The sequence below is a fragment of the Zootoca vivipara genome, chromosome 2, assembly GCF_963506605.1.
Source record: "Zootoca vivipara chromosome 2, rZooViv1.1, whole genome shotgun sequence".
Taxonomy (NCBI): domain Eukaryota; kingdom Metazoa; phylum Chordata; class Lepidosauria; order Squamata; family Lacertidae; genus Zootoca; species Zootoca vivipara.
In genome coordinates, this window is record NC_083277.1 from 5,647,676 (window position 1) to 5,675,564 (window position 27,889).

Consider the following 27,889-nt stretch of genomic DNA (forward strand, 5'->3'; position numbering starts at 1 on the left):
AAATGCAGGGAGCAGCTGGCAAGTTGCTCTGGCGCATGGGTAGGCAGACTAAGGGCCGGGGGGGGGGAGGCGGATCCGGCCCAATCGCCTTCTAAATCCGCAGACGGTCTGGGTATCAGCGTGTTTTTACATGAGTAGAATGTGTCCTTTTATTTCAAATGCATCTCTGGGTTATTTGTTGGGCCTGTCTGGTGTTTTTACATGAGTAGAATGTGTGCTTTTCTTTAAAATGCATCTCTGGGTTATTTGTTTTTTTCTTTCCCAAAATATAGTCCGGCCCCCCACAAGGTCTGAGGGATAGTGGACCAACCCCCTGCTGAAAAAGTTTGCTGACCCTCTGCTCTGGAGGACCCAGTCCCCCCACCGACCCACTATTCTTTTCCCCTCTAGGAAACCGCCCCTCAACTTCAGGTTCACATTCGACTGTTGTCATGAATGGGGCAGAAACATGCGCAATTTGGCGTATGTATGTGTTCTGCCTCTGATTTCTTTCCAAAGTATTTGCCTTGCTGTCCGCTTGGAAACCCGAAGTGCCACTGAGTCTTCATCCGGCCAGTTGTGAGCGTTTCCTCTTTGTTTCCTGCTTTGAGAGAGAGATCGTGCTGCACGGCCTCCTCAGGGTTAACAGCAACTGAGCTAGGCTCCTAGAGAGGAAAGGGGGGGAAAAAAGAAATTTAAGGAGGAGGAGGGCAGCCGGGATCCTCCAGAGCCAATACAGCTCCGCCTTGCGTCTCTTCCTGGTTGCAGGGTGGGGGCGAAAGTGGTCATTGATCGATGGCCCCTTCTGCAGCCTGGTGAGTGTCTCCCCATTTTGTGCAACACTGAGCTGAGCTCTAGGGAAATTCATCCTCAGCTGCACGTTGAGTATGATATAAGAATTTTATTGGACACCAAGCTGTCATTTCGCCTACTCTAGGGCATGTAAATAAATGCCTGATGTCACCCCCAGGACACCCCAACTCCTTCCCTGCACTCCCTAGAATAGAAGCCCTTCCCCGAGCTGTCAAGTTCCTGAGCTACAATAGAACGTTAAGAAAATGCCTTCATTTCAATGTTTCAAGACTGAATGCAGGCACCCCCAAACTTTGGCTCTCCAGATGTTTTGGACTACAATTCCCATCTTCCCCAACCACTGGTCTTGTTAGCTAGGGATCATGGGAGTTGTAGGCCAAAACATCTGGAGGGCCGCAGTTTGGGGATGCCTGGAATAAAGAGTATCCATTTTTCCCCTATAACAAATGCATTTAAGCGTGCCACCTGGAAATTGTAACGATTTTTCTCTGTATGTAAGCTGTGTCCCCTAGGTGGGGACGTAATTTACTGTGTATCTTGAGTTGTATCCACAGTACATGCTTATCTCCTGATCTGTAAATTAATGGGGTTGTCAATGCCAGTGTCGCTGGTAAATCCTTTTTCTATGCACCTGGGAAGAGGGCAAAAACTGGGAAATAAACTCAGTCACAAATGCTGAATACATACTAACTTGTCAATTAAATACCAATTTTCTGGAACCCACCCTAAACCAACTTCCCCAACAGAGCTCCAGGCAATCCCCAACTCACCTTTCTGATGTGTACTGTCCTGTTTATCTATGGACAACTGAGAAAGGGAATTTGTGCATGAAGGAGGAGTTGCGAGCAACAGAATTGTTGGGTGGATGCTGCACCTTATTTATGTATTTATTTACATACCACTTTTCCTTCAAGGAACTCAGGGTAGCATATACCGGTATGCTTCTTCCTCTCCTCATCTTATCCTCACAACCATCCTGTGAGGTAGGTTGGGCTGAGAGGCAGTGACTGGCCAAAGGTCACCCAGTGGGCTTCTTGGTTGAGTAGTAACTAAAACCCTAGTCTCTTCCAGGTCTTAGCCCTACACCAAACTAGCTCCCTTCTGACCTTCAACCAGGTTGAAGGCTTTAATCCATGGCCCACACATGAAGGAACCTCCCCAGAAGCTCATCTTAGAGTCCTCTTGTCATTCACCTGCCCTTCCTTCTGGGTGGCTGGACTCATCCACATTTCCTCAGGGAAAATCTTCATGTCCTGAAGGCGTAATAATTCACTCACCCTACAATGTCTTGAATTTTTAGAACTTGGCAGTGATTCCAGTAATAGCAGTCTTCAGCAGAAGCAAGAGAAGCTTCTTGGACCCTGTTGGAGGGAACAGAGATCAAAGATGGAAGAGAAAGACTCAGCTGGGCCTGAAGCAGTAAGAGGTCTGTTTATCATCCAGGCCAGGAGCCCTGGGGAACCATGGGAAAGAACAGGATGGAAGATTCCAGGTGAGGACACCCTCAGCACAAATGTGCAATGCCAGAAGTTCAGGCATTTCCACTACCATGAGGCTGAGGGCCCCCGAGAGGTTTGCAGCCGACTTCACCATCTTTGCCGCCAGTGGCTGAAGCCAGAGAGACGCACCAAGACTCAGATGCTGGACCTGGTGATCCTGGAGCAGTTCTTGGCTGTCCTCCCCCCAGAGATGGAGAGCTGGGTCAGGGAATGTGGAGTGGAGACCAGTTCCCAGGCAGTGGCCCTGGCTGAAGGTTTCCTCCTGAGTCAGGCAGAGGACAAGAAGCAGGCAGAGCAGCAGGTGAGGTTGTCATCTGGATCAGGGGTCTCCCAAACTGTGGCCTGTGAGCTGCTAGTGGTCCATGAGTTTCATTCAGTTAGTCAGCGTTAAATATTTATACAGTATTTACTTTTAATCGCATCTTGATCGCTTATTTCATGTCTTGTATTTTAATGCATAACAAATTGAATTCTGTGGAACACAAAAAATGCAATATTTGAGATAAACAGGTTTGAGGATTTTTTACAATCAAGTGGTGTATAAATTTTATGAAATAAATGAATGAAGCGACTAAAAGTACATTTAAAAAAATCACACAGCATCAAGCACAGCATATTACAGTCTCTACAACAGGGAGAAAAGACATTAAGCTCCAGGGAGGGCATCCCAGATTTCTCTATTAATTGCCCAAACCTTTTTGGAAAGCATCCAAGGAAAGACTTCGAATAACCCTTCAGGTTTCTGCCTCTGCCGCTCCTTTTCAAATTCTTCTCCACAGTTGATGTCTCCAATTCTTATGGTTGTTTCAGGTTACAGGTCTATTTGCCAAAGCCTGCCTGGATTTCCCAGAGGCAGAGAGGGCTGCATCAGACACTGGACAGGGGCCACTGGGTAAGAACTCCCTTGTTAGAACAGCTTACATTGGCTAGCAGTCTGATTCCATGTGCAATTCTAAGTGCTGGTTATTAGCTATAAAACCCTATACCACTTAGGTCCAAGCTATCTGAAAGACCATATTTCCTTTGGGAATTGACTGTTTTTCTGTATCTTAATAGATTTGCTTTTATATTGTTTTAATTCTCCTAGAGTTTAACCAACATTTTAATTATTCTCTTTTTATGTTTTAGCTTTTTGTATTTCATCTGTGTGGTTGTAATTCATGTAAGCTGCCTCAAGTCCCAGTCTGGGGATAAGGCAGGATATAAATAAATATAATAATAATAATGACTGATGGGGTGTATCTCAATTGGATTTATCTTGGTCAAGTGTTAAATAAATCCACAGGCTTCTTTAATATTTTGGGGGAAGAAACTGGCTGCCCAGAGCCCCAAAGGGAAGAGATGTCATTTCACACACATATAAAACAGAATATAAGGCTCTGAAATATGCTTAACAGATTAAAAAAAAATCTAACGCCCATGTGTATTTAGGGATGCATTGATTAATCTCTGAGAGGAGCAAGTGCTCCTGGCTTATCACCAGCTTTTTTTTCTCTCAGGTGATGAAATGATGCTGGCAAGACCTCATCAGCCATCTCTGCTTCGTGGTGAAGGGGAAGCAGTTGCTGTTGAACTGGATCAGGTAGGGAGGACAGATCAGAGCAGGGCCTCAGGCTGGGGGCAGGCTGGTTACTCAGTCCCCACCTCCCTAGGCCTGAACTGATATCCCTGCTTCTTGGTTCTTCTGTCAAAACTGCCTGCAAGGAAGTCAAATATTTAAATCATTCCATGGAATTCAAATTGTCACATGGTAAAATACAATATAGGAAATAAAAGTACAATTAAAAAATCATACAACATCCACAGGGCAAAGTGTTTGGGAACCAATGTAATAGATAACACATATTATCTATAAAGGAGATTTCATTTCTGCAGAATAGCCCCTCTTCCTTGAAGTGTCTTATGGATTTTTGGTAATCAATAAATCTTAATGTAATATTTCAACTATTTCTCTTTTTCTCAGAGTCCCGTGTCCTTTGAGGAGGTGACTGTGTACTTCACCAAGGAGGAATGGGCACTTCTGGATCCTGTTCAGAGAGATCTGTATAAAGAAGTCATGGAGGAGAATTGTGGGATGGCAACCTTTCTTGGTAAGGGTTGAAGTTTCACTTGTCCAGGAGTGGAGACACTTCAGCATTACAGACATTACTGGACTGCAACACCCAAAATTTCTGTACTAGTTTAAAACTGTTTAGAAAGTCTAGCAATCTATCAGCATTATTTTTCTTTGTACGTTTCTTATACTGGCTAATTTTTATTAATTAAAACATTAGCATTTTTACCTATAGGCTCTTACCTGTTTCCTATCTTTGTTGCAGCATGTGAAAAAAGCTTTTGTCAAAGTTTTAGCCTCACTACACCTCAAAGGATCCACATGGGGGAGAAGCCATATAAATGCTTTGGAGGTGAAAAGCGCTTAAATGAGAAGATAGACCTCATGACACATCCAAGAATTCATACAGGGGAGGAACCACACCAGTGCTTGGAGTGTGGAAAGAGCTTCAGTGATACGAAAGCTTTCACTACTCATCAAAGAACCCACACTGTGAAAAAGACATACAAGTGCTTGGAGTGTGGAAAGAGCTTCCGACAGAACATAACTCTTAGCTATCATAAAAAAACTCACACAGGGGAAAAACCCTATGAATGTTTGGACTGTGGAAAGAGCTTCATTCGAAAGATAAATCTCACTTATCATCAAAGACTTCACACAGGGGAGAAACCATATCAGTGCTTGGAATGTGGAAGGAGCTTCATTCGAAAGATAAACCTCACTTCCCATCAGACAATCCACACAGGAGAGAAACCATTTCAGTGCTTGGAGTGCGGGAAGAGCTTTAGACAGAATATAACTCTCAGTAATCATCAAAGACTACACACAGGAGAGAAACCCTATCAGTGCTTGGAGTGTGGAAAAAGCTTCATTCGGAAGACTGATCTTAGTTATCATCAAAGAATCCACACAGGGGAGAAACCTTATCGGTGCTTGGTGTGTGGAGTGAGCTTTACACGGAAAAGGCACCTCACGTCTCACCAAACGATTCACACAGGGGAGAAACCATATAAATGCTCGGAGTGTGGAAAGTGCTTTCGCCTGAACAGAGACCTCATTCCTCATCGAAGAATTCACACAGGGGAGAAACCGTATCACTGTTTGAAGTGTGGAAAGAGTTTCAATACAAACGCAAACCTCCGTTGTCATGAGAGAGTTCACACAGGAGTAAAACCATATAAATGTATGGAGTGCGGGAAGAGCTTCAGTGCGAAGAAAACTCTAATTTCCCATCAAAGAATGCATACAGGGGAAAGCGATATGAATGTTTGCAGTGTGGAAAGAGTTTCTACGTAAATAAAGTTCTCATTTCTTTGAATTAACATGGGATAAACTATTCCAGTGCTTGGAGTGCGGAAAAGAACTTCAGTGGAAATACATGAAATGATGCACATAAGGGTACAACCATTTAAATATTTATTGGGGGCATAGAATACCCTCCTTTTCTTCCTTAAGCTACACCCCTCCCTCTTGGCCCCACTCATTTAAACTGAAGCAACCCTGGGAGCAGAGTTAAAATCCCTATGAAGCCATGAAGTTCACTGGGTAACCTTGGGCCAATGGCTCTCAGCCTAGTTCTACCTCACAGGGTTGTTGTGAATATATAAAACTGGGAATAGAAGAACTATGAAGCCACTTCAAGTTCATTTGAGGAAAGGTGGGCTATAAATGTAATAATAAATGATTTACAAAAAGTCCATTTACAGCTTACCTGTCCTTGATTTATTTTTAAGAAAGTTTTTATTGAACAAATTTAGCAAAATACATTATCGATCATTGTAATCAATTACATTTCCCCCCTCTTTTTATACCTTCCCCTCCCTCCCTCTCCCACCCTCCCGAGACTTCCCTCAGATCCTCCAATTTATTTACACATGTTATTCTCTGCATGTTATAAATTTGTACATATCCTTATCTTGTCTGTCCTATATTTTACTAATAAATTGTGGGTGTTTATTCAAAGCCTGCCAAGGAGTCCAAATCCTTTTGTTTACAAACTTTTTAAATAGTTTGTAAAAAAGTTCCCATTCTTCCTTAAAGTCAAAATTGTCCTTCTCTCATAATTTGTATGTTAACTTTGCCAGTTCAGCATAGCTCATCCGTTTTTCTTGCCGTTGTTATTTCGTTGGGACTTCCTCATTCTTCCAGCCCTGTGCTAACAAGACTCTTGCCGCACCTGTCCTTGATTTTGAATTGGTGGTGGTATGTTTCTCTCTCTCTCTCTCTCTCTCTCTCTCTCTCTCTCTCTCTCTCTCTGTGTGTGTGTGTGTGTGTGTTTGTGTGTGTGTGTGTGTGTGTGTGTTTATATAGGAGGCTGGGTTTGGAATCAGGAAATTAAATGTGCAAAGAGAGGAAATGGAAAGGGCAAAGGAATGTTCTCTGGTTTCAAAGTGCTGAAACGTGCAAAGGGAAGGAGAGGGTGTGGGAGAGGCGAATATGATTTACGATTTTTTTGCACACACACAAAAGATTTACAGTAATTCACCCACCCTGGTATTGTAACCTCACCATCTCCCTGCCCCAGGGGTCTCCTAACCACTTCAAGTTACAAGACAGGAGATTCTGACTAAACATCAGGAATAACTTTCCGTATCTGAAGAAGTGTGCATGCATTGCACACAAAAGCTCATACCAATTACAAACTTAGCTGGTCTCTAAGGTGCTACTGGAAGGAATTTTTTTGTTTTGTTTCAACTTTCCAACAGTAAGAGCTGTTTGACAGTGGAACAGTCTCCCTCAGGAGGTGGTAGACTCGCCTTCCTATGAAGTTTTTGAAGCAGAGGTTGGGTGGCCATCTGTCCTGGATGCTTTAGCTGAGATTCCTGCATTGCAGGGGATTAGACTAGATGACCCTGGGGGGTCCTTTCCAACTCTAAGATTTTATGAACCTCCCCAAACAGGGATGAGGAAGAGGAAAATGGGAGTTCAGGCGCACTGACTCCAATCAAGGTGTGGCTTCAAGGCAGGGTGGGAGAATGTTCACAGGATCAAATGTGGGGTAAATCAATTTTTTAAAAAAACATTTAAATCAACATTGGCTGTTAAGACCCTAGTACATTATTTAAGTAAGATACTGTTTTAAGTTATTTCTTCTTCCCTTTTTGCTAAGCAACTTTTATTTTCTGTTCAAATGAAATTATTTTGCAAAACAATCTCATGTGCTCGATTATGCAGGGTGGGGCTTACCTGTCCCCCCCCCAAAAAAAATATTCAAGTTTGCACCCCTGGACCTGGCAGAGCAGGGTTCGTATCCCCATACTTTGGGCATACGTCTCTCAGCCCAGCCTACCTCACAGGGTTGTTGTGAGGGCGAACTGGGGACGTGAAGAACCACGTGCACCACCTTGAACTCATCGGAAGAAAAGGTGGTAAATGAGGCAAAGGCAGCGTTGCTCGTGAGGCGTTGCTAGGGGGCGCCCAACGACCGGGCAGCGTTACTAAGGGCGCGTGAGACGTTGCTAGGGACGGCCTAGCGGCGTTACTAAGGGTACGCGAGGCGTTGCTAGAGGCGCCCAAAGGCCGCGCGGCGTTGCTAAGGGCAAGTGAGGCGTTGCTAGGGGGCACCCAACGGCCAACCAACCGCCGCTTGGACACTCTATGGTCTCCGCTATGTCTAGACTCGCGCCTGCTGCCTATCACTTCCGGGTCTCCACGCAGGGTTTTCTCCGGTTAGGGACCAGATTATTTATTGCCTGTGATTCTGAGTTGTAGAGTTTGGAAAGGACCCCCAAGGGTCATCTAGTCCATTGGCGCGCATACCCTGGAAATGCAGGCATCGTGGGATAGCATCCAATTTCATTGTAATTACACAATGACAATAAAGAAATCTAATCTAATCTAAAGGATCTCTTGACGGATGGCCACCCAACCTCCTCCTTTACGAGGGAGTCCATCTCGCATGCTGCCCAGCGGAGGTACTGCTATGTCTGGCACATCTCCCCTCCTGGCGCTGGTCAGCACTCGCTGGGTGCAGGTCTGGCCGGGCAGCAGGTGATGGGGTGTCCCTGCTTTGTAGAAGAGGGATGGGTAGAAGTAGGCAGGATACCAGACCATTCCTCCCATTGTTTTGATTAAAATCATTTTAATAAAATGGGAGGCAGCAGTTGAAGAAGGGCCTGGTTTTCTTCCTACTTTTGATTTTCTAGCCGCCTCCCCTCCCCCAAAAAACCCCCACCACCCCTTCATCGGAGTGTGCGGGGGCGAGGCATTCTAAGGGTTAAATTCGGAAGTGGCGGGGGGGGAGCCAAAGCCCCCACCCCACCCCTTTCATGTCTGGATATTCCATTACTCCCTTGGAGTAAAACTGGTCACTGATCTCTCTGCCGCCGCCGCCGCCCCAGAAGTGCTACCTCCGTGGGATCTGGTGAGCGCCCCTCCCCAAATTTGTGCATTTGGGGAAAGGGGGGTGGGGCGGGGAGGAGGATGCACAAGGCATGAAAGTGAGGAGGGGGAGTCAGAAATGTCTTGGGGGCTGATTTCCAAAATCCAATGCCAGGCAGGAAAATGAGAGGGTCGCTAGCTGTTGGGAAGGGGGACCTATTGGGACCCTAGCCCCATTTTACCCACATAGAGGGGGGCCTGTGCAGCAGATTCACTTAGGACCCCCATATATAAACCAGGGAGTTTGATATGTGGGGCGAACCCAACCACCAGATCCCACAATGGGCTTCCCCCGCACCCCAACTGCCACCACTGGGGCCTCTGAATGACCATCTTCTCCATGGGACTCAACGGAAGAAGCAAAACAGCTTTTTCTAAACAAACAAGAGATCCATTCTATTGTAACTTCTTTAAAAGTAAAGGCATTTTTTTGTAATAGTCCTAAGTAAACTGATTTCTGACACCCACCTGAATTCGCACAGGAAAGAGGGTTTTGTGTACTGTATGCTGCTGGGACCCACTGTAATTTTTATGATAGGGAACTGTTTTCAACTGTTTTTGATGTTGTGTCTCTTGGATCCACTTGGAGGCTTCCTTGGAACAGAGTTCAAAGATGGAAGAGAAAGACAAGGCTGAAGCAGGAAGAGATCCATTTACAACCCAGGATGGAAGCCCTGGGGAATTCTGGGGAAGAACAGTTCAGAAGGTTCTGGGTAAGGAGAGACCCCTCAGCTCAGAGGAACAGCGCCAGTGTTTCAGGCATCTCTGCTACCAAGAGGCCAAGGGACCCAGAGAGGTTTGCAGCCGACTCCACCATCTCTGCCATCAGTGGCTGAAGCCAGAGAGAGACACCAAGGCTCAGTTGCTGGACCTGGTGATCCTGGAGTAGTTCCTGGCTGTCCTTTCCTCAGAGATGGAAAGCTGGGTGAGGGAATGTGGAGCAGAGACCAGTTCCCAGGCGCTGGCGATGGCTGAAGGTTTCAATGAGTGGGGCAAGGTCATCCAGTGAGCATCTTGACTGGGTGGGGATTTGAACTCTGGTCTCCTAGGTCTTAATCTGACACTCCAACAACACTGGCTGACTCTCGTATCGTAATAATAATAATAATAATAATAATAATAATAATTTATTATTTATACCCTGCCAATATGGCTGGGTTTCCCCAGCCACTCTGGGCAGCTCCCAGCAGAATATTAAAAACACAATAAAACATCAAACATTAAAAACTTCCCTAAACAGGGCTGCCTTCCGATGTCTTCTAAAAGTCAGATAGTTGCTTATTTCTTTGACATCTGATGGGAGCACACCCCCTACATCTGCATGTTATGCGATAAGAGTGACAGATGCACTGGGTTCCCATATCAATAAATCATCATCATCATCATCCTATTTACAGGTAGGTAGCCGTGTTGGTCTGAGTCGAATCAAAATAAAAAAATTCCTTCAGTAGCACCTTAAAGACCAACTAAGATACCTGAAGAAGAGTGCATGCACACGAAAGCTCATACCAAAATAAAAACTTAGTTGGTCTTTAAGGTGCTACTGAAGGAATCATCATCATCATCATCATCATATAGCCTCCAAAGCAAGTTGGGGGGGTGTGTATCTCCTATCCCAAGTCTGCATTGGAGTCCTCTGTGCTTCCACTTTTATTGGGAACCTAAACTGTCTGTGAGTCTAAGACACACCCACCCCCTTTTGGCACTAATTATTGAAATGTATAAAACTGAAAAACATAAATAAAATGAGAAGTGCATTCAGCAGGAAGAAAAAAAGAGAGACCAGAAGCCCTGCTTCTTGAGGGGAGGGGGAAAGGAAAGAAAAAGTTTGAAAACCAGCCCCTTCCCGACCGACCTCTTAATTCCTCCCTATTAGCCTCCTCTTTTTGAGTGACTTGTGGGGGCGTTGACCCTGCAGCCTGGGCTTCGAAGGGTTAAAACGAACGCGACCCGCTTCCTAGAGAGGAAATGAATGTGTGCGGGGGGGGGAGCCCTCCAGAGCCAAGGCCCCTCCCCCCCCAGCTCTTTCTTCCCTTGATGCGATTCCTTTGGAGCAGAAGCGAGCGGCTGGTTCTTTCGCACGATCGCTGCCTCGGCGGCCCCTTCTGACATCCAGTGAGCCCCCCAACGGCTTTGTGCATTTGTGGGGAAGGGGATCCCCAGGGGAGGAGGGTGCACAGGAGGGGCTGCAAGGTAGGATCGGGAAGAGGGGGCTTAGAAGACCTCCAGGGAAGCGGTGGGGAGGGGGCCCTGCGCACCCAGCCCAGCATCCTGCTCCCACTGGGGACACCCCAATGGGAAGCCCACGAGCAGCACCCCACACCCCGACTCCCCTCCTGACCTTGCAGGCAGAGCATAGTAGGCATGATGGGTGGCCCATCTGTCATGGGTGTTCGAGCTGAGATTCCTGCGTTGCATTGCAGGGGGTTAGGCTAGATGACCCCCGGAGGTCCCTTCCGACTCTACAATGCCATGATTCTGCGATGGAGAGATTGGGCGGGTTATTGGGGCTTTATCCCCATTTCGTTCAACCCAACACAGGGCTGCAGACATGGAGTTCACATATACTGGGCAGGGTGGTGGTGATGGGCTTTTAGCTTTCTTTAAATATTTTTTTTATTTAAAACAAAAAACAAAAACCCAGTATGCCAATCTGACATTTGCAAAGGAATAGGCACAGGCAGCTGTCTAAGGCTTCTGCAGGAAGCAAGGTTGCTAAGCGTGCCTCGTTCTCTGTTGCTAAGCAGACGGGTATGTGGACTGAGTCTGGTGAGAGGGGGCTTCTTCGCAGAGAAAGAGCAGAAATAGCTCCTTGTTGAGGGCTAGCCTGGTGTTGGACAGGGGAGGGTGGAGCCCACACAATTTTGTTCCTATATGCCTTTATGGTATAAGATGCAACTGTCTGAAATTAATGGGGAATCGGTGATGTTTCAATGCCCTGGTTCTCTTTTTCCCAACCCCGTTTCCCATATCCCCTACACAGCCATTGGTGGTGTGCTTTTAATTAGTAATTTACTTATTAATATACAGCAACCCTTAAACAAATTTATGAAACCCTTACTGCAGCTACAAAGGACGCAGGTGGCGCCGTGGGTTAAACCACAGAGCCTAGGGCTTGCCAATCAGAAGGTCGGCGGTTCGAACGCCGCAACGGGGTGAGCTACAGTTGTTCGGTCCCTGCTCCTGCCAACCTAGCAGATTGAAAGCACGTCAAAGTGCAAGTAGATAAATAGGTACCGCTCCGGCGGTAAGGTAAGCGGCGTTTCTGTGTGCTGCTCTGGTTCGCCAGAAGCGGCTTAGTCATCATGCTGGCCACATGACCTGGAAGCTGTACACCGGCTCCCTCGGCCAGTAAAGTGAGATGAGCACCACAACCCCAGAGTCGTCCACGACTGGACCTAATGATCAGAGGTCCCTTTACCTTTACCTTTACTGCAGCTACAGCCAGTTAAATTTCATACAGGCTCTGATATCTGTAATCAATATAGTAAGCCTTATTTATCCTAAATGTTTTCCCACTCAATAAATAAAAAAAGCAATCTAGTAAACAGAGAGAAGGTTTGGAGGTTTGGGTATCAAAATCAATCATAGCTGTGGTTCTCAAAAAAAAATCCCGCACGGACCACTTGAAAATCACTGAGGGTCTTGTTGTTGTTGTTTAGTCGTTTAGTCGTGTCCGACTCTTCGTGACCCCATGGACCATAGCACGCCAGGCACTCCTGTCTTGCACTGCCTCCCGTAGTTTGGTCAAACTCATGTTCGTAGCTTCGAGAACACTGTCCAACCATCTTGTCCTCTGTCGTCCCCTTCTCCTAGTGCCCTCAATCTTTCCCAACATCAGGGTCTTTTCCAAGGATTCTTCTCTTCTCATGAGGTGGCCAAAGTATTGGAGCCTCAGCTTCACGATCTGTCCTTCCAGGGAGCACTCAGGGCTGATTTCCTTAAGAATTGATAGGTTTGATCTTCTAGCAGTCCATGGGACTCTCAAGAGTCTCCTCCAGCACCATAATTCAAAAGCATCAATTCTTCGGCGATCAGCCTTCTTTATGGTCCAGCTCTCACTTCCATACATCACTACTGGGAAAACCATAGCTTTAACTATACGGACCTTTGTCGGCAAGGTGATGTCTCTGCTTTTTAAGATGCTGTCTAGGTTTGTCATTGCTTTTCTCCCAAGAAGCAGGCGTCTTTTAATTTCGTGACTGCTGTCACCATCTGCAGTGATCAAGGAGCCCAAGAAAGTAAAATCTCTCACTGCCTCCATTTCTTCCCCTTCTATTTGCCAGGAGGTGATGGGACCAGTGGCCATGATCTTGGTTTTTTTGATGTTGAGCTTCAGACCATATTTTGCGCTCTCCTCTTTCACCCTCATTAAAAGGTTCTTTAATTCCTCCTCACTTTCTGCCATCAAGGTTGTGTCATCTGCATATCTGAGGTTGTTGATATTTCTTCCGGCAATCTTAATTCCTGCTTGGGATTCATCTAGTCCAGCCTTTCGCATGATGAATTCTGCATATAAGTTAAATAAGCAGGGAGACAATATACAACCTTGTCGTAATCCTTTCCCAATTTTGAACCAATCAGTTGTTCCATATCCAGTTCTAACTGTAGCTTCTTGTCCCACATAGAGATTTCTCAGGAGACAGATGAGGTGATCAGGCACTCCCATTTCTTTAAGAACTTGCCATAGTTTGCTGTGGTCGACACAGTCAAAGGCTTTTGCATAGTCAATGAAGCAGAAGTAGACGTTTTTCTGGAACTCTCTAGCTTTCTCCATAATCCAGCGCATGTTTGCTATTTGGTCTCTGGTTCCTCTGCCCTTTCGAAATCCAGCTTGCACTTCTGGGAGTTCTCGGTCCACATACTGCCTAAGCCTGCCTTGTAGAATTTTAAGCATAACCTTGCTAGCGTGTGAAATGAGTGCAATTGTGCGGTAGTTGGAGCATTCTTTGGCACTGCCCTTCTTTGGAATTGGGATGTAGACTGATCTTCTCCAATCCTCTGGCCATTGCTGAGTTTTCCAAACTTGCTGGCATATTGGGTGTAGCACCTTAACAGCATCATCTTTTAAAATTTTAAATAGTTCAGCTGGAATATCATCACTTCCACTGGCTTTGTTATTAGCAGTGCTTTCTAAGGCCCATTTGACTTCACTCTCCAAGATGTCTGGCTCAAGGTCAGCAACCACACTACCTGGGGTGTACGAGACCTCCATATCTTTCTGGTATAATTCCTCTGTGTATTCTTGCCACCTCTTCTTGATGTCTTCTGCTTCTGTTAGGTCCTTACCACTTTTGTCCTTGATTATGGTAATCTTTGTACGAAATGTTCCTTTCATATCTCCAATTTTCTTGAACAGATCTCTGGTTTTCCCCATTCTATTGTTTTCCTCTATTTCTTTGCATTGCTCATTTAAGAAGACCCTCTTATCTCTCCTTGCTGTTTTTTGGAAATCTGCATTCAGTTTCCTGTATCTTTCCCTATCTCCCTTGCATTTTGCTTGCCTCCTCTCCTCCGCTATTCGTAAGGCCTCGTTGGACAGCCATTTTGCCTTCTTGCATTTCCTTTTCCTTGGGATGGTTTTCGTTGCTGCCTCCTGTATAATGTTACGAGCCTCCATCCATAGTTCTTCAGGCACTCTGTCCACCAAATCTAAATCCTTAAACCTGTTCCTCACTTCCACTGTGTATTCATAAGGGATTTGATTCAGATTGTATCTTACTGGCCCAGTGGTTTTTCCTACTTTCTTCAGTTTAAGCTGGAATTTTGCTATAAGAAGCTGATGATCTGAGTTACAGTCAGCTCCAGGTCTTGTTTTTGCTGACTGTATAGAGCTTCTCCATCTTTGGCTGCAGAGAATATAATCAATCTGATTTCGATGCTGCCCATTTGGTGATATCCATGTGTAGAGTCGTCTCTTGTGTTGTTGGAAGAGAGTGTTTGTGATGACCAGCTTGTTCTCTTGACAGAACTCTATTAGCCTTTGCCCTGCTTCATTTTGAACTCCAAGGCCAAACTTGCCAGTTGTTCCTTTTATCTCTTGATTCCCTACTTTAGCATTCCAATCCCCTGTAATGAGAAGAACATCCTTCTTTGGTGTCATTTCTAGAAGGTGTTGTAGGTCTTCATAGAATTGGTCAATTTCACTTTCTTCAGCACCGGTAGTTGGTGCATAAACTTGGATTACTGTGATGTTAAAAGGTCTGCCTTGGATTCGTATCGAGATCATTCTGTCATTTTTGAGATTGCATCCCATTACAGCTTTTGCCACTCTTTTGTTGACTATGAGGGCCACTCCATTTCTTCTACAGGATTCTTGCCCACAGTAGTAGATATGATAGTCACCCGAACTGAATTCACCCATTCCCTTCCATTTTAGTTCACTGATGCCCAGGATGTCGATATTTATTCTTGTCATCTCATTTTTGACCACATCCAGCTTACCTCTATTCAGGTTCTTACATTCCAGGTTCCTATGCAATATTTTTCTTTACAGCATCGGACTTTCCTTTCGCTTCCAGGCATATCCGCAACTGAGCGTCCTTTCGGCTTTGGCCCAGCCGCTTCATCAGCTCTGAATCTACTTGTACTTGTCCTCCGCTCTTCCTCAGTAGCATGTTGGACGCCTTCCGACCTGAGGGGCTCATCTTCCAGCGTCATAACTTTTATATGCCTGTTGTCTTTGTCCATGGAGTTTTCTTGGCAGGGATACTGGAGTGGCTTGCCAGTTCCTTCTCCAGGTGGATCACGTTTAGTCAAAACTCTCCACTATGACCTGTCCATCTTGGGTGGCCCTGCATGGCATAGCTCATAGCTTCTCTGAGTTATTCAAGCCCCTTCGCCACGACAAGGGGTCTTAGGGGACCCCATTTAATGCTTCTTTTCTGCCTGCTGTAACAACTGCAGCGAGCAGCTCTGGATGCTGAATGATTTTAATTTGTATATCAATTGCTTCTTTTGTTCCTTTTTAAGTGTATTGTATTGTATTACTGTACTGAAAGGCAATAAAATTCTGTAGAATTCAAACTGCAATGAAAGAAAATGCAAAGTCCCCAAGCAAAGTCCCCAAGCAAAGTCCCCAAGCATCATAAAGCAGTCTTGTTCCTCAGGGGAAATCTTTCCCTCCTGACAGTGTGATAATAAAATCATCTGAGAATGGCTTGATTTTTCAGGACTTGGTAGCACCTTCAGCTAGGGCAGAAGTGGGAAGAGTCTCTTGGGGTCAATTGGAGAGTCTTCCTTGGAACACAGATGAACTAAGATGGAAGAGGAAGACGCAGTCGTTCTTGAAGACTATAGAGGCCCATATACAATCCATGTTGGAAGCAGTGGGGACTTCTGGGAAAGAACAATGCAGAAGACTCTGGATGAGGAGGACACCCTAAGCTCATATTTACAGCTCCACTTTGGGCATTTCAACCACACAGAAGCCAAGGGGCCCCGAGAGGTTTGTAGCCGACTCCACCGCCTTTGCCTTCAGTGGCTGAAGCCAGAGCAACACACGAAGAATGAGCTGTTGGAGCTGGTGGTCCTGGAGCAATTCCTGGCTGTCCTCCCCCCGGAGATGGAGAGCTGGGTGAGGGAATATGGAGCGGAGACCAGTTCCCAGGCGGTGGCCCTGGCTGAAGGTTTCCTCCTGAGTCAAGCAGAGGGAAAGAAGCAGGGAGAGGAGAAGCAGGTGAGAGTTTCATCCTAGTACTTCCAAGGGGGTCAAAATCGGAAGTGGGGGAATCTTAAAACAGCCTGTTTTTTAAAAAATAGAAATAATCCACAGCACCATGCCCCAGATTCCCCAAGGCCTTTTGCCTCTGTTGCGCCTTTTCTAATCCTTCTCCCCATTGACTGACCTCAATCTCCTCGTCGTTTCAGGTAAAAGGTCTGTTTGCTGAACCAACCACTGATCTCCTTGCGGCAGTGGATGCCAAGCAGTGTTTCCTGCGAAGGAGGAACGTTCAGGGGAGCTGGGAGGCTGCAGCATCACTCAGTAAGAATTAACTGCATTTCCTATGGGATGCTTCTCGTGAATCTTTCAGAGGGAGGCTCCCTTTCCGTAGCCTTATTCACGGTTTAAAAATTAATCTGTTTTCAATACTTGAGCGCTTACATGAGTGCTTGGGTTTCTGGCTGAGAACTCAAATAGGGAGAATTGCAGTTCCCCACAAATGAAACGCACAATGTGTAGAAGCATCCCAAATACAGTGGTACCTTGGTTCTCGAACTTAATCTGTTCTGGGAGTCCGTTCGATTCCCAAAACAGTTTGAAAACCAAGGCGCGGCTTCTGATTGGCTGCAGGACCTGCAGGAGCTTCCTACACTCAAGCAGAAGCCGCGTCAGATGTTTGGCTTCCGAAAAACGTTTGCGAACACTTACTTTGCGGTTTGTGGCGTTTGAGAGCTGAATTGTTCGGCAACTAAGCCATTTGGGAACCAAGGTATGACTTAGTACGATGAAGGAGATGACATTTTTGTACAGCCATACCTCGGTTTAAGTACGCCTCGGTATGAGTATTTTCAGTTTAAGTACTCTGCGGACCTGTCTGGAACGGATTAATCCACTTCCATTACTTTCAATGAGAAAGCAAAATAAAAAAATTCCTTCAGTAGCACCTTAAAGACCAACTAAGTTTTTATTTTGGGATGAGCTTTTGTGTGCATGCACACTTCTTCAGATACACTAGAAACAGAAGTGTCAGACCCTATATATATACAGAGGGTGGTGGGGGTGGGTGGGAATGGGAGATGGGCTGATGGGAGTGGTAAACCTGTAGATGGGTGTTAATGGCTGCTGATGGCTGCAATTAGTCCTGGGCTGAGGTGCTAAAGAAAGCTTGATCATGCATAATGAGATAAGAATCCGATATCTCTATTCATCCCAGGTGCTTCCATGGTTTTAAGCTTGGTAATGATTTCCAATTCAGCAACTTCCCTTTCCAGTCTGTTCCTGAAATTTCTCTGTAATAAAACAGCTGCTTTGAGATCTTGTATAGAATGTCCTGGGAGATTGAAGTGTTCTCCTACTGGTTTTTCAGTCTTATGGTTCCTGATGTCAGATTTATGTCCATTTATCCTTTGGCGTAGGGTTTGGCCTGTTTGTCCAATATAGAGAGCTGAAGGGCACCGTTGGCATTTGATGGCATACACAATGTTAGAAGATGAGCAATTAAATAGTCCTGAGATGGTATGTTGGATGTTGTTGGGGCCAGTAATGATGTTGTCCGGGTGTATGTGGCAGCAAAGTTGGCATCTGGGTTTATTGCAGGCTCTGGTACCAGTGTCCATGTTAAGTCTGGTGGTTGTATTATTGTGGGTGAGGAGTTGTTTAAGATTGGGTGGCTGTCTGTAGGCAATGAAAGGTCTTCCTCCCAGAGCTTGAGAAAGGGAGCTGTCATTGTCCAGGAGAGGCTGTAGATCTCTGATGATGCGTTGTACTGTTTTAACTTGGGAGCTGTATGTGATGACTAGTGGTGTTCTGTTATTTTCTTTTTTGGGTCTGTCTTGCAGCAGGTTCTCCCTAGGTATCAGTCTGGCTCTGTTGATCTGTTGTTTAACTTCATCAGGTGGATATTTTAGTTCTAAAAAGGTTTGCTGTAGATCTCTTAGGTGAGATTCTCTGTCTGTAGAGTTGGAACAGATACGGTTGTAACGTAGGGCCTCTAACTGGTTAGGGGCATTCAGAATATCTACGATAGATGCGCCATTTTCTAATGTCAACTTGAACTTAGAGATGTGTCCTTCTGTGGGACAAGCAGTTCTTATTGGCTTCCCACCATTTTGTCTCTCACAGGTGATGAAATGAAACCGGCAAGAGCTTATTGGCTGTCTCCTCTGTTTGGTAAAGGGAAAGCAGGTGCTGTGGAACCAGATCAGGTAAGGGGGGGGGTGAAGGTTCATTGAGGGAAAGAGAGGCTGGGTGTCACCCAAGTGCATCTGTCAACTGCTCACCTTCCTGGATCGGAACAAACTTTATCTCATTTTCTTTGCTTCTGTCAAAGCTGCCTACTGGAGAGGCTGCAGGTGCCACTCAAAATAACTCAGGCACTTTCCCTTTGTGTAGTCTTTTGTATTTTAGAAACACAAAATCATTTACGAGCTGCATAAAAGGGCAACTACCTCCCTGCCTTTCAGGGTCGAGCGTCTTTTGAGGATGTTGCTGTGCATTTCACCAAAAAGGGCCCCCAAGAAGTTTGCCGCCGGCTCCACCATCTCTGCCGTCAGTGGCTGAAGCCAGAGGGTCACACAAAGACTCAGATCCTGGACCTGGTGATCCTGAAGCAGCTCTTGGCTGTCCTCCCTCCGGAGATGGAGAGCTGGGTAAGGGAATGTGGTGCAGAAACCACTTCCCAAGTGGTGGCCCTGGCTGAAGGTTTTCTCCTGAGCCAGGCAGAGGACAGGAAGCAGCAGGTGAGAGACAGTTTCATCCTGGCATTTCCAAAGGGCTCAAAATCGTGGGGGGGGGGAAGAGATTTTAAAGCACTCTATACTGTATTTGCCACACTTTTCCTGGATTTCACCCAAAAAGGAATGTCCCAAACTCGCCTTTATCATGCCTTTCCTAAGTAAGCTGCACATTTACTGTCTTTGAAATCCTCACTGGGCCAGATTGGTAATATCCTTGGTAATATCTCTCCTTTTTTATTTTACCCTTGGCCCTAATTCTTTAGATGCCCATACGGCATCTGTTCTGCTTGCGGAATTTCTCACAAAGGAATAATAAGTAAATAAGTAAACATATGATGTTCCATCAGATGCTTAAGTTTCCATAGATCTAGTCGATTTATGTTTATGACCATATCAGAAAAGGAATTGGGTAATTTCCCTTCCTTTGTTCCAGTTTTATGTATTGTCCTGTCAAACTCTTAACAATGTTACTCCATTTAGATCTCCCATTAATATTATTTTGCCATCGTATTGTTCAAACATAAATTCCTCTAGTTTTTTTTTTTTAATCCAATTTTCTTTAATTGGGTTCATATATTCCTACAATTAACAAATGTTCCCCTTCCCAATTAATTTCCACTGCCATTCTCCCATCCTCACCCTTTAATCTTTGCTTAGGTTCCAATTTCTGGTTAATACACAAAACTATACCCCTTTCCCCCCCTAATATCTGATGAAATGAATTCTTGGTCCAACCCTTTGTTTACCATTAAATGTTTGTCTTGTCTCTAAAGGGGAGATCATTCCATCAGGCAAGCGGAAATGTTTGAGCTGATGGAACCAACATCTTGATGTTACTTTGAATTTCACCCACTTTTATTTCAGATAAGGAATCTGTCTGCAGAAGCGACCACTGACACACGAGAAAGTCCCCTGCAAAGAGGTAACAATCTGGAGAGTGATGGACATCCCATCTCATTGGGTAAATATTATTAAATTGATCTCCCCATATTGGTTATGTAAGAAATTCACGGCATCCTTTTGAACTCCCTTAAATCTTTGAGGGGGCAACACTTTCCCCCAGTGTTGTTTAATCATGGGAAGACTGTTGTCTCCAGCATTTTTCAAACTTCAAAAGATAGATTATTTTAATTACTTGAGAACTTAAATCAGTCCTTGGATTTCTGGCCAAGCGCCCAAGTGGGGAACACAAGTTTTTGCACATGACTGAAATGCAGTTTACAACAGGCATCCCCAAACTCGGCCCTCCAGATGTTTTGGGACTACAACTCCCATCATCCCTGACCACTAGTCCTGTTAGCTAGGGATGATGGGAGATGTAGTCCCAAAACATCTGGAGAGCCAAGTTTGGGGATTCCTGGTATACAATGTGTACAGAGATGGCATGGAGAAAACGGATAGTGACAGGTTTTTCTCTCGTAACACTAGAACAGGCATCCCCAAACTGCGGCCCTCCAGATGTTTTGGCCTACAACTCCCATGATCCCTAGCTAACAGGACCAGTGGTCGGGGAAGATGGGAATTGTAGTCCAAAACATTTGGAGGGCCGAAGTTTGGGGATGCCTGCACTAGAATCTACAGACATCCAATAAAAAAGAATGTTGGAACATTCAGGAAAGGTTATTTAAAAGTACTTCGACATGCAGCATGTAGTTAAACGATGGAACTCATTCCCATAGGAGGCAGTGAAGGCCACTAACTTGGGATATACAGTAATAATAATAATAATTTATTATTTATACCCTGCCCATCTGGCTGGGTTTCCCCAGCCACTCTGGGCAGCTCCCAACAGAATGTTAAAAACATGATAAAACATCAAACATTAAAAACTTCCCTAAACAGGGCTGCTTTCAGATGTCTTCTAAAAGTGAGATAGTTGTTTATTTCTTTGACATCTGATAGCAGGGTGTTCCATAGGGCTGACGCCACTACCAAGAACGCCCTCTGCCTGGTTTCCTGTAACCTCACTTCTCACAGGGAGGGAACCGCCAGAAGGCCCTCGGCACTGGACCTCAGTGTCTGGGCTGAGCAATGGGGGTGAAGACGCTCCTTCAGGTGTACTGGACCGAGGCCGTTTAGGGCTTTAAAGGTCAGCACCAACACTTTGAATTGTGCCCTGAAACATACTGGGAGACAATGTTGGTCTTTCAGAACCGATGTTATATGGTCTCGGCAGCCACTCCCAGTCACCAGTCTAGCTGCCGCATTCTGGATTAATTGTAGTTTCTGGGTCACCTTCGAAGATAAGACAAATTCATGGATGATAACGCCCTCAAGGCTGCTAGCCATGATGGCTATGCTCTGTCTTCATGTTGGAGGCAGTAACCTTCTCAAAACTGGTTGCTGGAAGCCAAAGGAGGGAAGAGCTGCTCTTGTGCTCGGATTCTGCTTGGGGGTTTCCCAAGGTATCTGGTTGGCCACTGTAAGAACAGGATGCTGGACTAGATGGGCCATTGGCCTAATCCAGCAGGTTCTTCTTATGTTCTTAAAAAGAGCTCTTTCTTATGCTCTTAACATCCAAAATATACACAATGGATGAAACGTTTTGTCATCCCAACATGTACTTGTATATGCATTGCTTAATGTGCGAGGCAGACTACTGGCTTCCTACCAACTTCATCTCTTCGCAGGTGATGAAATGGCACTGGCAAGACCTGCTTGGCCATCTCCTCTTGGCAACAGATGGGAATCAGCTGCTGTGAACCCAGATCAGGTAGGCGAACACATCTCTAGGGGAACAGAAGCAGGTGCCACTTGGGCACCTCTGTCTTCTGCTCATTTCCCTGGGCCTCAACAAACCAAACTTCTTGTTGCTCTGCAGGAGAATCCTCAGTCACCCTTCCTTAAGGAGTCTTCTGGAGTTTGGTGGCCAATAATCTTTTACTTTCTCTATAAAGAGGCAACCGTTTCCTTTTCTTTCAGAAAAGAGACCCAGTGTGGTGTAGTGGTTAAGAGCGGTGGACTCATAATCTGGTGAACCGGGTTCGCTTCCCTGCTCCTCCACATGCAGCTGCTGGGTGACCTTGGGCTAGCCACACTTCTCTGAAATCTCTCAGCCTCACTCACCTCAGAGTGTTTGTTGTGGAGGAGGAAGGGAAAAGGAGAATGTTAGCCACTTTGAGATTCCTTAAGGGGAGTGAAAGGCGGGGTATCAAGTCTGAACTCCTCCTCCTTCTTCTTCTTCTTCTTCTTCTTCTTCTTCTTCTTCTTCTTCTTCTTCTTCTTCTTCTTCTTCTTCTTCTTCTTCAGGGTCCCGTGTCCTTTGAGGAGGTGGCGGTGTATTTCACAGAGGAGGAATGGGCTCTGCTGGATCCTGACCAGAGGGCGCTGCATAACGAAGTCATGGAGGAGAATTGTGGGATGGTAGTCTCTCTCAGTAAGGCTCCCAGTTTTTATATTATATAAGCAACTTAATTAACTTTACTAGATCCATTACAATCAGGGTTTAGGCCCGGCTATGGCCCAGCTTTGGTTGCCCTGTGTAATGATTTACGTCTGAAGAGAGACAGGGGGAATGTGTCCTCATTAATTCTCCTCCATCTCTCAGCAGCCTCTGATACCATCAGCCATGGTATCCTTCTAGAGTGGCTGTCAGAATGGGTGTGGCGGAATAGTGCCTGGTGATGATTCCGGTTCATCATGGGTTAACCCAGGCACCCCCAAACTTCAGCCCTCCAGATGTTTTGGACTACAATTCCCATCTTCCCTGACCACTGGTCCTGTTAGCTAGGGATCATGGGAGTTGTAGGCCAAAACATCTGGAGGGCCGCATTTTGGGGATGCCTGGGTTAACTATCACTCCCATGATAGGCAGGTGTTCCCTGGGAGGAGGAGCTAGACGGCGTTCTAAATGGAGGGGGGAACAACCATTGAAAGGCAGGTGGGGGTTGGCAGTTGGGGAGTGGAGGGTTAGAGAGGGAGCAGGAGGTTAGGTTCGGGTGGATGGGAAGAAATTTTTTAGCTGTTATTATCAAGATGCTAAACGTTCGTGGACTCGGGCAGTGTCTCAGTACCTTCAGAGGTGTGACTAAGAGGCAAGAACAAAGCTTTCCTGTGGAAGAGGAAACTGTTTGCTTTTTCTCCTGTCATACAAACGGCTGGTTAGTGAAGCCAAGAGAGCTACATTGTTGCCTAAAGGAGAGGCAAATTGTAGCAGTAGGGATCCACGGGAGGGAGACCCCACTGGTGGCAATAGGTTTCGAACGCAGAGCCCTGAGGTACCCTGAAGACACTGGAGGTTTACTCCCGTTTGTATAGAAGCACAGGGGGAGCCTCTGTTGTTAAAGCAGTGAGGGGTGGGAAACGGGGAATCCCTCGCAGTGGGTTGCTCAGCTTTGCAGTGATTCCAGGTCTACTTGGATAGTCATTTCTAGAGGGTGATGCTAGGGGACTGCTCTTTGGTCCCATGGAGCCTTCAATGTGGGGTTCTATTTTATCCCCCATGCTGCTTAACATCCACATGAAACCTCTGAGTGTGCTTATCAGGGTTTTTGTCCACAATGCGCTCATTGACACACAGTCCTACTTCCCCTTTACACCTGCAGGTGAGGCAGTGGATGTCTTGTGCTGGGCCATTGTCTTGCCTTGCTAATGAACTGGATGAGAACCAATAAGATGAAGCTAAATCCAGATAAGACTGAGGCACTGTTACTGGGAGAGGTTCCCTAGACCGGATGGGTGGGAGACAGCCTTGCTCTTGATGGGGTTACACACCCTCTGAAGGCGGGGGGTGGAATGCAGGTTGCGGGTACTTCTGAATGCATTGCTCTGAATCACAGGGCCTCTCCTCCGAGAGCCAGTGTGGTGTAGTGGTTAAGAGTGGGAGACTCATAATCTGGGGAACCGGGTTCGCGTCTCCGCTCCTCCACATGCAGCTGCTGGGTGACCTTGGGCTACTCACACTTCTCTGAAATCTCTCAGCCTCACTCACCTCACAGAGTGTTTGTTGTGGGGGAGGAAGGGAAAAGGAGAATGTTAGCCGCTTTGAGACTCTTTTGGGTAGTGATAAAGTGGGATATCAAATCCAAAACTCTTCTCTTCTCTCTTCCTCATTTTTATCACACTTCTATCCCAACATTGCTCCAAGGGGTTCGAAAGAGAATGCATGGGGTTGTTTGGTGGTTTGAGTTGAGCTACTTAGAGAGGATGATTGCGGAGTACAATTCAGTGAACTTCATGTCTGAGCTGGGATCTGAATTTGGGTCTTTCATGGATCTAATCCAATAATACATAGGACACTGGGTGTCAGTCAAGGTATTAACAGAGGCAGGGAAGATATACCTCCCAGCTAAGACTTTTCCATTTTTGCATTCTTCCATTATCAAAAGAATTGTGTGTGGTTGTCAAGATTTGAGGTGCCATTGTCTTAAAAGTTCCGTTTCTGCTTTGCAATAGGTTATGAATGGAAAACTGAGAATCACGGAGAACTACATGGGGTGTTTGCAGAAAGAGACACATGTCTGAAGAGGGAGCAGCAGAGAAGGAAAACAGAAGGAGGGAAGAGGAGGAATCATTCCCCTGCTTCTCAGCGCACTGACTCCAATGAAATCCCAGTCCAAGAAAAAACGCAAAACAGAAGAGAAACAATTACATGTTTTGTATGTTGGAAAAGTTTCCATTCTAAATCTAAACTTAAAACTCACTACAAAATCCACACAGGGGAGAAAGCACACAAGAGCTTAGAATGCGCAAAGGGCTTTAATACAAGCACAAGCCTTGTTATTCATCAAAGGGTCCACACAGGGAAGAAACCGCATAAATGCTTGGAGTGTGGAAAGAGCTTCTCTCAGAAGAGGAATCTGACAGCGCACCACAGAATTCACACCGGAGAAAAACCATTTAATTGCTTGGAATGTGGAAAGGCCTTCCGTCGGAGGACACATCTCACTGCTCATCAGAGAATTCACACAGGAGAGAAGCTGTATAGGTGCTTGGAATGTGGAAAGACCTTTAACAGAAGCGGAAGCCTCACTGCTCATCTAATAATTCACGCAGGGGGGGAAACATACAAATGCTTGGAGTGTGGAAAGAGCTTCTCTCAGAAGAGGAATCTCACTAACCATCACAGAATTCACCTGGGGGAGAAACCATACCAGTGTTCGGAATGTGAAAAGCGCTTCTTCCGGAAGACACATCTCACCACTCATCAAAGAATTCACACAGGGGAGAAGCCATTCAAATGCTTGCAATGTGGAAAGAGCTTTTGTTGGAAGATCCATCTCACTTATCATCAAAGGATCCACAGAAGGAAAACACCACATAAATGCTTGGAGTGTGGAAAGAACTTTTCTCAGAATTCTCTCCTTGTTACCCATCAAAGGATCCATACAGGAGAGAAACCATTTAAATGCTTGGAGTGTGGAAAGAGCTTCTCTCAGAAGACAAATCTTGCTTCCCACCACAGAACACACACAGGGGAGAAACCATATAAATGTTCAGAATGTGGAAAGGGCTTCTGTCGAAGGACACATCTCACTACTCATCAAAGAACTCACACGGGGGAGAAACCATACAAATGTTTGGAATGCGGAAAGACCTTTAGTAGAAACAGAAGCCTAACACATCATCAAATAACTCACACAGGGGAGAAACCATACAAATGTTTGGAATGCGGAAAGAGCTTCTATTGGAAAATGCATCTTACTTATCATGAAAGAATTCACAGGAAGGATGCACCACATAAATGCTTGGAGTGTGGAAAGATCTTTTGTCAAAATTCTGACCTCGTAACCCACCAAAGGATCCATACAGGGGAGAAACCATTTAAATGCTTGGAATGCGGAAGGAGCTTCTGTCAGAAGATAAATCTCAGTAATCATCAAAGAATTCACACAGGGGAGAAACCCTTTAAGTGCTTGGAATGTGGAAAGACCTTTAGTACAGGCACAAACCTCACCACTCATCAAATAATTCATACATGGGAGAAACCATTTAAATGCTTGGAGTGTGGAATGGCCTTTAAGAGAAACAGAGGCCTCAGTATTCATCAAAGGATCCACACAGGGGAGAAGCCACATAAATGCGTGGAGTGTGGAAAAAGCTTTCGTCATAGTTCTGCCCTTGTTAATCATCAGAGAATCCATACAGGAAAGAAACCATATAAATGCTTGGAGTGTGGAAAGAGTTTCTGTCAGAAGACACAGCTCACAGCTCATCAAAGAATCCACACAGGAGAGAAACCGCATAAATGCATGGACTGTGGGAAGAACTTTTGTCGGAAAGAATCACTTGCTGCTCATCAGAGAATTCACACTGGGGAGAAACCATTTAAGTGTTTGGTATGTGGAAAGAGCTTCACGCGGAAGATAAGTCTCGTTTCTCATTAAAAAATTCACGCAGGGGAGAAACCATAAATTCTTGGGAGTGTACAAAATGCTTCAGTAATAAGAGACTGTTCTTCAAAGAATTCACTCAGAAGGGGAACTAGAGAAATGACCGGAATATGGAATGTGATGCTGTCACAGTTTAACTCCTATTTCAGATTGGAGCTGAGTTGGTGGGGGATGGGGCATGGCCTGAGATATAAATCCATTTATCAGCAATAGCAGTAGTATTATGTTACAAACTTGTAAAAACAAAATCCTTTCTACAAAGCCTCTCTAGGGAGAGCATCACCCCAAAACAGGAGCCACTGTTGAAAAGGCCTCATGTTGCCCCTCTCCAGACCTCTTGTGGAGGAGGCACACAAAGAAGGGCCTTGGACAATGATCGCAGGGTTCAGGCTGGTTCATATAGGGAGAAGTGGTCCTTGGGGTATTATGGTCCTGAGCCATTTAAGGCTTTATAAGTCATAACCAGCACTTTGAATTGGGCCAAGAAAATAACTGGCAGCCAATGCAGTCGGGCCAAGATTGACATTATATGCTCAAACCGTCTTGTCCCGGTGAGCAACCTGGCTGCTGAATTCTGCACCAGCTCAAGAGGCAGCCCCATATATAACACACTGCAGTAATCTAACCTAGAGGTTACCAGAGCCTAGACTAAAGGTGTTAGGCTATCCCTGTCCAGATAGGGGCACAGCTGGGCCGCCAACTGAAGCTGATGGGAGATACTCCACTTCAAATGACCAAACCAGACCCTGAGGTCATCATCTGAGGCCCAGTTCAAAGTGCTGGTTATGACTTACAGTGCCTTAAATGGCTCAGGGTCTATGAACCAGTGTAAACCCTATGGCCATTGTCTGAGGCCTTTCTTCATATGCCCTCTCCACAAGAGGTCTGGATAGTGGCATCACGAGAGTAGGCCTTTTCTCCAGTGGTTCCCTGTTTGTGGAATGCTCTCCCCAAGGAGGCTCGCCTGGCACCTTCGTTAAATATCCTTAGGCGCCAAGCAAAAACATTCCTGTTCACCCAGACCTGTGGCTGATTAAACTATCTATTCTATGGCATTTTAAATGTATTGGGTGATGGTTATTGTGTTGTTGTTGTTGTTGTGTATTTAATAAATAAAAAATAATTAGTTGAAGTATTTCACAAATCAGTTCACAGTTCTGAGGCGTTTCAAAACGGTAGATAAAATACAAAATATACAAATTGTAGACTGGAGGTTATCCAGCCCTTCGGTAAGGGAATGAACAAGGGCATTGGGTTTCTAAAGCCACAATGTTGGCATCAGTCTGTCTCTGGAAACAATGGAGAAGTGCGCCTTTTGGGATGAGGTCAAGCTGCTGGAAGGCTGCAGCGTCTGCTGTGGCTGTAGAGCTCGATGCAGACGAGACATGTTTTGTTGCAGCTGGGGCAGATGAAGGTGTCCAGTCCAGCACGGTGCT

General features: G+C 45.6%; 1 pseudogene; it reads left to right on the top strand.

Moving 5' to 3' along the window:
- Positions 1 to 690: 690 nt before the first annotated feature.
- Positions 691 to 27,789, top strand: LOC118081420 (zinc finger protein 197-like; annotated as a pseudogene).
- The last annotated feature ends 100 nt before the right edge of the window (positions 27,790 to 27,889 follow it).